General features: G+C 32.2%; 1 protein-coding gene across 4 annotated transcripts in view; it reads left to right on the forward strand.

The window, feature by feature from the left end:
- LOC129963152 (cyclin-dependent kinase 16-like) overlaps positions 1-15,396 on the forward strand; it is a 70,850-nt gene that overhangs the window by 33,907 nt on the left and 21,547 nt on the right. The window lies entirely within an intron of this gene.

The raw sequence follows: 15,396 nt of genomic DNA on the forward strand, positions 1-15,396 counted from the left end.
CTGCTTGAATATTTTCAAAACAATGTTCTCATGCAGTTGTTCTCATGGTGCATCTGCTCACATGAAACGTCATGTAAAGCATTTGCTATGACAGCATTTCGCAGATGTACGCGTGGTGAGCCGTCATTTTGCATGGCCTCCTCGTTCGCCGACTGGGCGACTTTTGATCATTCAGCTGTTGAAATTTTGGCTCTGATTCAAGCACAATGTTGAACATGAAGAAGATATGACGGACAGGTTTAATGTTACTTTTTAATATCATTTAGCATTTATAAAGCATATTAAATGTTTTTATGCGCGTCACAGCGTTATCTGTCGGTGTAACAAACTTTTTTTACTTTATAAATGTCCAACGCATCATTTGAATTATCTGTAGTTAAAATTTTATCTCATTTGGAGTAACGAGCGCATTCTAAAGCCATTCGAATTGGGAAACATATTTCTTGCTAATTCTTATTTCTATAGTTTAAAATTTATTTATCATTAATGTGACCCAGAAGATGCAAGTCTTGAGAACAATGTGAAGGAGAGAGACGAAATAATTATTATTTATATTATTGTATAATAAGTTGTTGTATGTTGCAACATGTCATCTACCTAGCCGCAATCTTAACTGGAACCGATTTTCTTACACAGCTTCTATCACGAACATTATTCGGTAGTAGAACGCATTTTCCTTTCTTTTTTCGTATCTACCAATAAAAGTTCAGAAATATATATATATATATATATATATATATATATAGATGGTAAGATGGTCTTTGGAAAGTTGGTTGCACACGGTGAGTAATATACTCACAAATAAACTTCACAAAACAATGTTTTTTGTTGATTCCGCAGAAAGTACTTCTCGTGACGTCCATTCAGGTGGCTGGTCATTGCTCATTTTGAGCGAAATCCCTCAAAGCAGCTGTCGGAACCTGCGTAAATATAGTTGTTGGAATGCGGCCAGCGCCTTCGCTGCCGAAGCCGTGGGTTCCTTAGCAAAGAACGTCATACGTGGCTGTTAATGAGAGGAAGCCGATTACCGGCGCTCCGGATATATGGATGTGATGAGCTTATTTGTGTGTGTAAAATCCGCGACTTTCGTAGCCAATCTTTGGTTTGGTTTATCACGTCTATTGGAATAAAAACAAAAATATGAGATAATAACGACACAAAGTATATGTTATTCTTATAATAATGCAATGACGATCATGATACCACCGGATTTGAAAAAATTAAGAAGAAAAAAGTAAAAAAGCGTCGCTGGAGAATTATTTGATTTTCTCATCGCTATTTCTTTGCCTCTTTCTAATGGCCATCGTTGAATCAACAAATTATAAAAAGCGCCCATTTTATCGCATTATTTATCGCCTTCTTATGATATTTGACTCTAAAAAGTACATATATATTCGGTCGTTTAGTTTCCCCTTGCTTCCTGGAATACCTCTTCACTAGTGCGTTATTTTCTAGTGTTTCATGCGACGCCTACGGAACAGGCTGACCTACATAATCTGCTGAACCCAGAAGAAACAATTGAAGGATTGTTTCCGCGTTAATGCAGTTCCGATGTACAGACCGTCAAAAAATTCACTTGTTCTTTCTCATAATTTATAAAAGCTATATTCAAGGTAAAAATGCTCTTCGATTTGTGAAGATATTTGATTTTTTATGAGAATTAAATTTTATTTTGCATTGATTTCAGTTAAAAGCATATAACTTTTCAAATAAAGTTAAGAATTAAAGAGAACAAAATAAAGTGACATCGTTCTGAAAATATTAGAAACATCCGGAAAATGTCAGTTAAATTAAAACAACAGAAATTCTGGCCACCCTATCTTAATTCCCCAGACATGAACATTATCGAGCATATCTGGGATGCTTTATAACCTGCTGTCCTTAGGAGATCTCCTTCACTTCGCACTCCCGCGACTTTGTGGAATGTCTCCACAATATCTTCACAAATTAGCTGAATCCATTAATTGCGCACATCTGCGTGCTCGTGGGGGCTTTATGCAATATTAGATTTGGGTATCAGTTTTTCTGGCTCTTCACTGTATGTATATATATATATATGTATGTATGTATGTATGTGTATATATATATATATATATATATATATATATATATATATATATATATATATATATATATATATATATATAAGCATAAGCATAATTTTTGAAGCAGAAGTTAGTTTCGAAGACAATGAAGAGACTTTCGATTTTTTGACGTCGTTTTATTTCATCCCGTGGAGGCATGCATTATGTACAAGCAGGAGCGACGAGCACACACACAACACAGAATGAAACAGAGCGAAATGAGGAAAAGCTCGCGAAAATTTTATCCCTGGTCTTATATAACATAATATTATGAGAGGGAAAATATTTTTTCACAGTGCTACTATATTAAGATTCTGATAAGGATTTCTGACACATGTCAATCACAAGCAAGGGAATCACAGAGATCTTTTAAAAAAGAATTTATTTAGGTCAGCAATTTTTATCCTTTCATTCGGAACGTGGGAACCGCTGACTAAAGCATTTTACAAAGCTTCTCTTGAATTAATTAAGTAGAAAAAGTGGAATGGGATCAGGAAATAAGAGAATATTTTAGAATGAAGTTAATATGAGCTAAATTAAGATAAAACTTTGGGAATTAATTTGGAATTGAAATTAGAGTTTAAAATATATATATATGTGTGTGTGTAATGATATTCAATGACAAAAAATCATTATATATGTAAATATATGTATAATGATTTTTTTTGAAGCTGACTTGCAATAATTCAAAAAACCTAATATACTCATTAAAAAAAAGTTGTTTTTTTTTAACCGATTGAGTACAAATTAAAAAAATTGTCATGAAGGAAGCACGACATGCCAAATGAGACATTAAAACATTTGAAAGCATTAAAATCTGAGTCCAAATGAAGGCAGCTGGTTAGGAACAGTTGCAGAGAAATTGCAACAATTAGCAAATACTACTTAATTGTAGATATCTGTATTCGTGTATTAACATGTTGCAACAAATAAGGGTTACAATTCAATTTTTGGCGATATGTATGCAAATGACAACTATAGCCACTGTGTGCTCTGGGAAGAGGGGGGGGGGGAATTTTATGATCAAATGACCCGAGTTTTTGTCAGTTATGAGTCGTCGAGAGTTTTCACGGAAAAAATCTGACAAAATGCGATAATCATTACTGCCAAACATACGACTAACGCTGAATTTCATATGACAGTCATAAACAAATGTGGGGGGGGGGAATGTGTTTCTGAGCACGATCGTCAAATTAAAAGTGTACAACGTGCAAAGAAATAAAAGCAAAACGAAGAAAAAGTTCACAAAAGCACACGAATGACAGATACAATTAAACAGTGCAATAAGCTCAATGCTTCAAAGGGAAAAAGGAATTGTTATAATTTGTACATAAATTAATTTCAAAAATTGATTAAATACAATTTATGTCTTTGAAAAAGCTAATTTATTGAATTTTAAGATGGTGCGAAAATAATTTTTGTCCAACAATATGCTCCGAAGTTATGGTGAACAAACGTAATTTTTTTAATATCCATTTTATTCTTTACTAGGTGGACGTAACACATTTTTAATAAGTCTTCTAGGTACTTAAGAAGCTTGTTTTCATTCGATTCGATGAATCACATAAGCTTTAAGCGGGCATGCAATTTTATTTATAAAAAGACATTTCAAATAAATATGTATTTAAAAATTTACCATTACAAACTTTCTCTTTCAGTTAATATTCACTAAGAACTGAACCATAATTTCACTCCATAAAAAGCATATATATGTTAAAACTTTCCTTTCCGTCAAGATGGTTAAAAATAAATAAATATAAATTCCTTGAATTTCTCTACCCCCAACGTATTAAGACCTGAAAAATTGAGAAAAAATCATCTCGATTCGTTTCAGCAAACGGCAGGATGGAATATGACTTCCTTTATAAGGTTAATTTTATTTTTAAAATTCTGACAAAATCAGATGATCATATTCTTCCATTATCTTAACAGTAGTAATTCATAGCTATGCATAATACAATTTTTAATTCAAAATGCTGTTAATACTGTTTTTGCTGTATATAATTTTTATAAAATCGAATTCAATTTGAACTGTCAAAATCAAAATTTAGAAAGTATCATCATATCGGGGGGAGGGCATCATCTTTCAATTCCCACTCGTGAAAAGTGTGCAAAAAGCATCTCAATTAATAAAACGTTCCTTTATGCGCGAGACAGTGCTTTACTTGCTTTGAGTAATTTCATTCAAATTTATGAGACATTTTGAGTTTTCATAATTTTTTACTTTAAATTTAGATATTTTTTGCTTATTTGTTTAATTCTTAGTTAATATTTATAATAAATTGATTAATATTATTTTTCTTCGTTTACTTATATTAAATTTATTTTGTAAATCTTCAACAACAACTTTATATATATATATATATATATATATATATATATATATATATATATATATATATATATATATATATATATATATATATATATATATATATTCAGAAATTCTTGATATTTTAAGGTGACTTCCTACATTCAAGACCATTTTTTTAATGTTTTGTTTGGTGTTTCCGAATTAAATGTTAAAAAAAATTCTGAATTAAATGTTTAAAAAAAATCATCTAAAAAATAAATTTCTGTACAAATTCTGTTTTTTTTTAATTAACAAATTTGAAATAAATTTCAACAAAATTTTACCAAAAACGGCTAACACTCTACACAAAATTCTAATGGGATATTCATAATTTTCTTTTATACTAGGCGCATAACATATTTATCTTGAGAATGAATTAAAATATAAGGGATAAGATTAAAATGAAAAAAATATTATAAAGGTTTATATGTTATAATATAGACTTTATTTTAAATTTCCCGTTTATTTTCTAATAAAAAAGTGTGCAACGTACATCAAAATTTTTAATTCGATTTATTAAAAATAATGTACAAAATATTCCTTGAAAATTTTATTAAACATTTTTAATTAGTATTGAAGATATTTTGTTAAAGATTGATAGTTTATTTCGAAAAAATAATTGAGTAAAACGCGTTTAAAGTTCGTAGTTACTCTAAAAAAGTATTAGGTCCTCCTTAGAAATTCCCCACATTTATAATTTAAACCTTCTTTTTCTTCATACACTGAACACTTTTTCTTTTGCTGAGATCACATTTTATTTCTGTGGACTTTTTAAGTGTAATGAGTGTCTTTTTTTGAACTGCAAACACGCTATAGATTTTACTACTTATAACTGCTAATACTCATTAGCAACTAATTTAATACACTCAATATACCAGCCCCATTTTCAATACATTGAAAAATAGCTCAACAAAATTATATTTCAGATGAAAAATTTTAAAAAGCTTTCAGCGATATCTGGCTTGCTGTGGTCAGCTAGTTGTAAAATTTCAGGACCGGAGAATTCCAGGTTCCAGACCTGATGTCACTGAAGAACTACCGTGTAAGCGGGCCAGGTGCATGCTGAATCTCCTCCCGTGTGGTGCAGCAGTTTGGAAAATTGGATGCAAGTTCAGGTGTCACAGTTAGACCGAAGTTCAAAAGTGCCTAACTTCTGATCACAAAATTTCATTTATATTGGCTTTATAATGTTTTGAGTAAGTCCAATAACGTTTTCAATAAATGTGTTTCCCTGTGCCTTTGCATGTTGATATTTGCACCAGCTGTTGGTTACTGCTAGACATTGCCCTTGTATAAAATGTTTAGGGCAATGACTTCAGATGGCATACTTTTTTAAGGTTATCAGTATTGCTACGAATTACAATTCCATCCTAATTTTGTAATTTGTCGATGAAAGGTATCTGTTAACTTGCTTTTTCCTTCCAGTCCTTTTGATTTATTTATTCACTTTTTTTTTTTTTTTTTGAAAGGAAAACTACAATGTGAGCGAATGCTCGAGCGAGTTAAGGTATTACTAATTAATAACCAGAAATTAAGAAAATAGGTTCAAAAAATTATGGCTGTGCACAGGCAACATCATAAAAATATTATTTGTGAATTACATTTAAGTAGTACAAAGTGGTGAATTACAGTAAAATGCCCCACTTAAACGTGACTTCCGGTGATCTTAGCAGTAAATAACAATGATTTAATTAACTTATGGATAACATAAAATGAAAAAAAATGCTTAAACTTGAAAAATGTTTGCAAAAGTTTTTTTTCCCTCTCCCTACATGGTCGGAAAATGCCATTTTCAACGTAGGCAGTCTCCTTGTATAATCGCTTGTGAGACTAAAATATTCACAATTATTGTTACTGTCATAAGAAATTAACGTAATCATTTCTAACAAATCGATTGCTCTAGATTGGAGTGGGGGTCCATCCCTATGATTGGAATCCAGCGAAGAAAAAAAAGTGTATCTAATTAGACCAGGAATTCAATGAATATTTCAAAAATAATAATAACCCTCGCCGGGGGCCGTGGTGGCCTGGTAGTAATGTCTTGACTTCGAAACTGGAGGATTTCAGGTTCGAGACCCGGTTCCACCGAAGATCCGTCGGGGCCAGACGTCCTCCCACTGGTGCGGTGTGGAAGATTGAAGAGGGAGGTGCCAGCTCAGATGTCGTCCTCATCATCTGACCGCGGTTCAAAATTACTAGGTCCGTCCCAAAATGACCCTAGTGTTGCTTTAAAACAGGACGTTAATAAAACTAAACTAAACCAACCGTTGTCGAAAAAGATTAACACACACACACAGCTTGCCCAGAAAGTTCAAATCCTTTAAAATTATCAGCTCGCTGCTGTACATATAAAAAATGTCTTCATTGAGGAAAAATTCAAAAAGTTAATTCTAAGCAGTCGCCCAAATCGATGAATAGAAAACTGATCCTCAGACAATGGATTTCAAGACAAGCTGTTCGGTTAAATACTGGATATTGATGCTTGGTGAAAGAAATATAACATATTTAAGTGGTTAAATTTATGCGCTGAAAAAAGTATTCAGAAATGTACTAAAGGTTCTGCTGTCCCCGTACCTAATCCACCCAGTAAGTGATGAAAATTGTTTTATTTATTTTTTAATGCTTTTTATCGGCGTGTTTTTATTCAACTCATCTGCTGCTGAACGTAAAATTTTAATATTAAAATCCATTGCTTGTTCTGCATGAGAAATAAGATAATGAAATTGACGCTGACAACTTTCAGTTAGATATGAGGAATATTCATGCACGCTGTGAAAACACGGGGATGCATAGATTTTATAAAACACGTTTCAAATGCCAATTCGTTTGAAGTTTATAAATTACGTCTTAAGGGAGCGAAATTGAATTGAAATAAAACTAGCTACCTAAAAATCTTTTCTTCGTGCTGCATTATATTGGCTTTAAAAAAAATGTCTTGAAGCATTCATTTCGAGGTTGCTCCTGGAATTTTCTTGTTGTTCAATTCACCTCTACATCCTGTAGTTATTTCCTTTTCCTGCTGTCATTCGGTTCGAGTAGAGTGACGCACTGTTCAATGATGAATTTTAAGTCGTTAGCTTTCCGCGTTTTTTTTTTTTTTTATTTTTATTATTTCATTGAGGAAAAAAAAGCATTCACGTGCGTAAATTTTGATCTTTCTCCTTTATAGCACTGAGACACAGGCATTACATAAGTACTAGGTCAGATGCGTCTTGCCCCCCCCCCCTTCCACCATAAAAATAGGGTTAGGATACTGCATGTGAACTGAGTATTCTTTATCAGATTTTTTTAATTTATTTAAAAAGAGTGTGATAAACTAGTCTACATAATGGCAAATAACAAATTAATATTTTTTTTATTGATGACATGGCAATATTCTGCTAAGATCCTAGAAAAATTTTGGAAAAACTAAAAGAATATGTCAAAGAATGGCTTCTTCAGTGGAAAATAGCATGCTAATATAAGCCAATACCAAGCTATTCTCTTTATCTGGAAATGTAACTTGCACAAAAGAAACAGTACAGTAGCGTTCTGTCCACAGACTTCTCACATTCAGAAAATCAAATGTAACTTTAAAGGAGCAAAGACGCTAAATTTGAAATTTCCAGGGGGGGGACAAAGTCCTCTGGTCCCCTATTTGGATGATAGCAGCTCGAAACGATGTTATAAAACTTCTAATCTTCTAAAATGAGATAGCGAGGCTTGTAGCATGCCGCGGTTTGTGATTAATGATTTTCGTTATATATATATATATATATATATATATATATATATAATGTAAGCAGTTTCGTGGCCGAAGAGAGAAAACACTTTGAAAATTTTAAAACTTCAATTTATTCCATCCCGGGAGGCATAATTTATGTACAAGAAGCAAGGACGAAACTGACGTTCGTTCACAAGCAATACAAGAGTAGAAGAGTGCGAAAAGAAAAACAGTCACAGAAATATTTTTCTCGGTGATTATATAACATGAGATTCTGATAAGGATTTCTTTACACGTGTCTATTTAGATAAGTGAATTATATATATATCTTTTTAAAGAATTTGTTTAAGAACATTTTAGAATGAATACGAGTTAAATTAAGATAAAATTAGGGTTTAATTTAAATTTAGAGATATTACATTTATCTATACTTATATATAAAGCTCAGTGTGTGTGTGCGTGCGTGCGTGCGTGCGTGCGTGTGTGTGTGTGTGTGTGTGTGTGTGTGTATGTTGGCGCTCTACAGAAAAGACCATTTGACCTACAGCTACCAAATTTGGTACATGTATACCTTGGAGGTTGGGAATGTGCATCTGGGGTCCCCTTTTTTGAATTTTTAATTAGAATTTTAATTATTAATTAAAAACTAACTTTCCCGCCAAAAAAATCTTTTCATTTTCCCCACCGCCAAATGAGTAAGGGTTCAGTTTTTTTTTCTTTTTTTTCCCCAACAGTAATGAGGCTAGGCTTAAGATTTTTCGGCCGATTATTTCAAACGATTTTGTTTATTTTCTTAATGTTTGATGCATTTAAAATTAAACATGGTTAATGAATCGATCTTTTGGATTCATTCTGAAGTACTTTTGAATTAAAATGAAACAGAATAAAGGAAATTAAAAATTTCTAATCTGCATAGCGTTATCCCAACTGCCGTAGAAAAACTCACGCATTTGCGTTACCGTAACTGGCGTTGAAAATTCACGCATGCGCATTGTGTTCTGATTGTTGACATGAGAACCATTATCAACGGATGATTTAAATTATTTTTAGATTAGTTGCATGCTTTTGTAATTAAAGTGTATTTATGTTAGTTATATATTTTTTGTATATGCTTATAGTTTTAAGTAAATCATTTTTTAAGTAGTTTTTTTAAACCTGTTTTCGACCGAATATTTTAAACGATTCGTTTTATTTTCTTAGTGTTTGATGCATTTAAAATTAAACATTGTTAATGATGAATCTGAGAAAATGTTGTTGACAAATTCTTGAGATATTACAAAAAATTAAGAAAGATATTTTTTAGTGCCCATGAAGTTTAAACGCGCAATGACTCTGTTATCAGTAATCATATTATAAAAAAATGCTTTGTTTCACTAAAAAATATTATTGTATTAATTGCAGATTCATTCTTTCCACTTTAATTTAAAGCATAAATTCTACTTGAGCTAACAGAAAATTAGAGAAATACATATTACGTTATGACTGAAGGCCTTTATTATATTATGTGTGAATTATATGACTATCAAAATGTGAAGTTTTAAAATATTTTGATGAAGAATCTATTAAAGTAGGAATTGCGTAAAATATTTAATTATTAAAATTTAAACGAACGTTAAGATTGGCGAATCAGCTGGTCGCCAAAGGCGGCTAGTATATATATAATATCTGCACTTAGCCAATTGATAAATACAGTTAACAATCTCATTTTTACTTCTTTTTCTTATCAGTTTTTCTCTATTAATTTATAAGTAAACTATTATTTTTATTGTGGACTCTTATGTATATTTTCAAGCACTACCATTTTGCTGTCAATTGCATTGTAATGCCACTTTTCCCCAAATCGGTAGCAATATCCTTTGAGTTCAAGCACTCCATAATCTTTCCGCCAATTGGCCTTTTCTATTTTCCGTTAGATAATCTGAACAGATACAAAAAAAAAAAAAAAAAAAAAAAAGTTAGTTGCGATTCTTGATAGTTTCTAAAGAGATATCTCAAACTGCCAAGTAAATTACTCATTTGGTAAAAATCCCACCATTGATAGAATGCTTCTGGCATTTTTTACCCCTAGTGTTTTCGGGAAAAACCAGCACGATATGGAATCAAAACTTTTTCTTTAGTTGAATCGAAAATAAATTATACTTCTTACTTAGAAGTTTGTTTAGAAGACTGCCGGCAGGGGCTTTTGTTTTGGGCAGCTGATATTGCGAAAGTTGAGCGAAAACATAGGTTATGTGTGGAAGAAATCTTATATTTCATGAAAAATGTTAGGGAGATTTCTTTAAAAAAAACCTGGAAATGTCAGGGAAATTCAAACAGCAGAAATGCTGGCCACCCTGACGATTTGCGACAAATATTTCATTAAATTACTATTTATGGCATTAAATAAGTTTTCAATTAAAAAAAAAGCTATAAAATATTTTGATTTTTTTTAAAGAATGGATCTTTAGTTTTAATTGAAAATCATATGGAAAATACTTTTATATTATTCTATGTGGCTTACACTTGTACTCTTTGACAATTAAAAATTCACAAAAATAATTATAAATCATTAAAAAAATCGTAGCAAAGTAGAAAAACGAGATGGCATTCCCTGACTGTAAATGAAAAAAAAAAAAAAAAAAAAGGAAGAAAAGAAGAGGAAGTTTATTTTGTACTTCTATTATTATAAAAAAAATGCTATAATGATATTTTAGAAACACATTTATCTCGTAGACGAATTATCATCTGCTTTTTTTACTGCTTCAAATTGATGCCAATTAAAATAAAGACTTTCGTCCGATTCCTCTTATTTGAAATGGATCTTCCCTACCGAAATCTGTTTCTATGACGCTCGCCGCAAACATAGACATTTGGCTGGAAGTGTTCTCCTGGTGGACACACAATAATGTAGTTGAAAATAACACGCGAATCCCCAAAAATGAAGCACCTTAAAAGTGCTTAATTTTTTTGTGAAAAAAAAAGCTCCTTAAAAAGTGCTCAATTTTCTCGAAAAGTGCAAAATAAATTTTTTGAGAGTTGACAACACATAAGTGTGACTTTTTATCCCATTCCTTCTTCAACATTGTGGTTTGTTGTTTAGGAATGTTGTCTTAAAGGAGCAATACAGAATACGTACTAAGTCATACTCGAAAAAGGTTCGAATTTCAGTGGTATGCAAAGCTGGTGAATTTAAAATTATCTTGAAATTTTTTAAAATTATGAACCGTAAAAATCCGATAGAAAGTCACACCGCAATTTATACCCATATTTGAATTTTTGTTTCTAGATACAAATAATTTCGGGAGTAGTTGTATTTTTTTTTTTTTTTTTTACATTCCTTGCAGACACATTTCATTGTTCTTGGAAACTGCGGTGTTGTACGTCATCGGCTCTCTTTTTCCACCGGGAGTTAAACGTGAGTTTTCGTCTTTCAGCTTACGAGCAGCATAGTGTAAATGGAGTCGGTTTCTATGCAGAACAGTATCATTTGCTATTTTCTGAAACTCTCGTGGTGATAAATTACCAATTCATTGGAAAAGCCGAGCAGCAGACAGAATCCTCGGGTTGCAGTTCTGAGTGCGAATGTAAGAAGAACGCATTTCTTGCAGCGTGCCTCACTTTCTGTCTTTCGCGCTGTCGAAGTTGAAAAATGCAGTGTCGAAATAAAAGAAGAGACCCGCACCCCCTCATCTTGTGTAAAATGAAATGCGGTACTTCTGGTGTGATCTTGAAACTTCGCTGATTACTCCGAAGTCAGCGAAACTGCCTCATCTTAATCGCATGGACGTAATCTTCATCGCATCTCATTAAAACGTCTTTTTTGGTGGCGACATGGGCACTACGTCAAGCATCTGTAATTTCCGATTACTTGACTAATTTTGTTAGATTGTTTTTAGCATTAAAAAATATTATCAATTCAGTAACAATCAAAAGCATTTTGTCAGCATTTGTGTCTTCTGATATTCCGGTAAAAAATATATATATGGTTATAAACATGTAGGAAACAAGTACTATAATTTCCTTTTTTTAAAAAAAATCTCTGATACTTATGCCTTTGAAGTTCCACTGATAACTGCAGCTATTTCAGAAAGTTGAAAATTTTCTTTTTAAAACTCTTTTACTTAACTTTTAATTGAAATTTAATGCACATGGAAAGGATATTTTGCCATTGATTTTTCATTCTTTTTCTGATGTGCTAGAATTTTGAAACTTAACACAGTTATTAATTTCCGGTGCTTAAGGCATCTTTTAGTAATTTTAGTGCTCTTTATTCTTTAACTATGTGTGCGCCTTGTACGGCCGATGCGTTAATTGCTCCTATTGAATACTTCCCTTTGCTGTATGCTGCTAGGCTGGAACTTCTACTACGGCATGTAATCGATTGATGCTGAAGAGAGTTCGCAAAGTATTTGCCAATTTCAAAGAGTTGAGGAGAGAAATATAAATAGGGATATTTCTCGGCTGATAAGATTTGGAGCTACATTTAAAGGGTGACTAGCTTACCAGGAAACAGAGAAAACTTGCTGAAGAATTCCGAAGATCGACAAAATCAGGAAAATTTATTCTAAACCTGGGATTTTTAAAAATTTTATTTTGATAATTATTATAGCAGTCAAGAATTCATTGGTTTCTTTTTCGCAAGGTGGCTAGCCGACCGGGAAAAGTCAGGGAAATTTTTTTATAAAGCGGTAATTTTTATCGAATTTAATTCATTGGTATTTTTTCATAAGTAGAATGAAGCATCGTTGACAACTAATGAACTCTTTGAATTAACTAATGGAAATCAAGCTTTTGCTGATAGTCAAAAACAGAGTATGGAAGAGAAATATTAACCCTCATATCAAATGTATAAATATATAATATTTTCGCCTAAAGTTTTTGTTTGCTTTTTTTTTTCCCCCACAGAATGGCAAGTTATCGACATAATTAAAGAAATGACTTCGTGTACAATGCGAAAAGGCAGCCTAACTAAAGCGCAACTCCTGCTACTATTAGGATTTTAAATTTTAATGGGTCTCTTATTTAAAAAGATATATATGGAGCAATCCTCCTCACCTCCCCCCTCCTTTTTTTTTTTCTTCCTTGCAACGTCAAATCGACCGTACCACGTGCTACGAGACCGAAAGAATGAATTTTGGATATTAACCTTTTGCATTCGGTTGACACCTCTCACTCATCATTCAAGACGGTGCATCATTTTAACGTTTTATGTATTTTTTTAATTTTGGTTTTAAAAAAATACCTAAAGAATGATAAAAAGATGTAGATTAATTTTTCGGTAACATTCAACTTAAAATTATAATATATATATATATATATATATATATATATATATATATATATATATATATATATATATATATATATATATATATATATATATTCATAGCAATAAGCAAGTCCTTGTGTTAGCCAAATAATTTTACATTTAATTACTTTTCCGAGTGCAAAGGGTTAGTATTTAAAACTGGTTGTAAAATATTGACCCATTATTATAATTCCCAAACAATTTATTTTAGTTAAATAAGTATTTTGCAATAATTATTTTCCTCCTCCTCCTTGGAGATTTTTTGTTGAATTATGAAATATCGGGCGTCATTGCTATTATTTCCTTAAAACATTTTTTTGTGGTTATTTGTAAACATTATGAACACGGATTACTAAATTCTTCATATGAATGGATGCTATGGACAGCATGAAATGGACGTTATTGCTAATATTTTTTACTTTGCATTTGTTTAAAATTCCTCATATGTTCAATAAAATGCTCTATAATTTAAAAATAATATGAAACAAGAGAAATTAATTCGTTTGATACGTTATGGATGCACATGCCTCTTGTAATTTTTTCAAAAAAAAAAAAAAAAAAAAAAAAAACTTTTTTAAGGGGAAGGACAACATTTTTCCTATGCGGTTTGATGTATATGAAATAGTTTACCACAAAAATTTACAAGATTCATTCATATTTTCTTTTTATGCAGTGAACGGGTTAAGCATTGGGCCAGCTTACTTGCTATTTTTATTATTATTAGTATTATAGTTGGTGAGGTAAAAGTCAATACAATTTTGATTTCTTAATAAGTGCAGGGATTCCGTTTTTTGTTTGTAAATGTATTTTTTTTATATTATTAAAATTCTCTGTTGTAGGCATCTGCAGGAATTTTCTCGTACTCACATTTCTTTCAAAATTCTACTGAATTCTGCCGACTTTATCCTCAGTTGCATCAAATTTGCGACCAAATTTACAAACATTTTTACTACTTTACCTTTTTTTACTTTCCCTGCAGTAACGTCCATCTTTGTCGTTACAACATTTAAAATGTCAAGACACATTCCTTTCATAAGTGTCCAAACTGTACTTCCATTTCGGCCATTATTCCTGTATTCAGTTTCTCTTATCACAAGTTTATTATGTTTTGAACGGTTCGTGAATTGAATGGACCTTAATTAAGAAGATGCAAACAAAAGTTCCTGTGGTAGAAGGAATGCCAGAAAATATTTAATAACGTGCAAGAGTCATTGACGTCTAAACCCCATCTTGTAATATCCTGAAGTGTATCCGCTTTCAAGAAGTGATGACTGCTCCAGAAGCCTTGCTGCAAAATTGGATGTCCGAGTTCAGGAAATCACTTCCTGAACTCGGAACATTAACTACATTCCGATTAAGCAGTAGATTTTACTTCCGCTGCTTGCAAGGGCCGCTGTGGTCTGGTGGTAAGGTCTCGGCTTCGGAACCGGAGGATTTCAGGTTCGAGTTTCGCCTAAGAACCGTCGAGTAAGCTGGCCTGGTGCTCGTTAAATCCATCGGGGCCAAATGTCTTCCCCCTGGTGTGGTAAAGAAGTTTGGAGATGGGGTTCCAGCTCATCCTCATCATCTGATCGCGGTTCAAAATGACGAGGTCCGCCCCAAATTAGCCCTAGTATTGCTTTAAAACGGAACTTTAATATAACCAAACCAATCCGCTGCCTGTAAAGGATACTGTCTATTTCTGCTAATCGATAAAACACAAATCCTTCTCCCGCTACCAGACCGCATGATAGAGAAGTTCAAGTGAGCATTCGACAATAATCTTGCAATCATCACATATCAAGAGGTTGTTCAACAGCTTAATTGAAAGATTCTCTAGACATCGCTCTGCGTCACTCTTTAAATTGTGAGACAGACGATAAAATTCCGATTATTGACAAAATGGACATCAATATTCGGTTTGAAAATGCTCCTTTTGACCTTACCGCATATGTGACAGAAAGTACAAGCCATTTCATTCTCGATTGAA

Source organism: Argiope bruennichi, chromosome 3, assembly GCF_947563725.1.
Source record: "Argiope bruennichi chromosome 3, qqArgBrue1.1, whole genome shotgun sequence".
In the NCBI taxonomy this organism is placed as follows: Eukaryota; Metazoa; Arthropoda; class Arachnida; order Araneae; family Araneidae; genus Argiope; species Argiope bruennichi.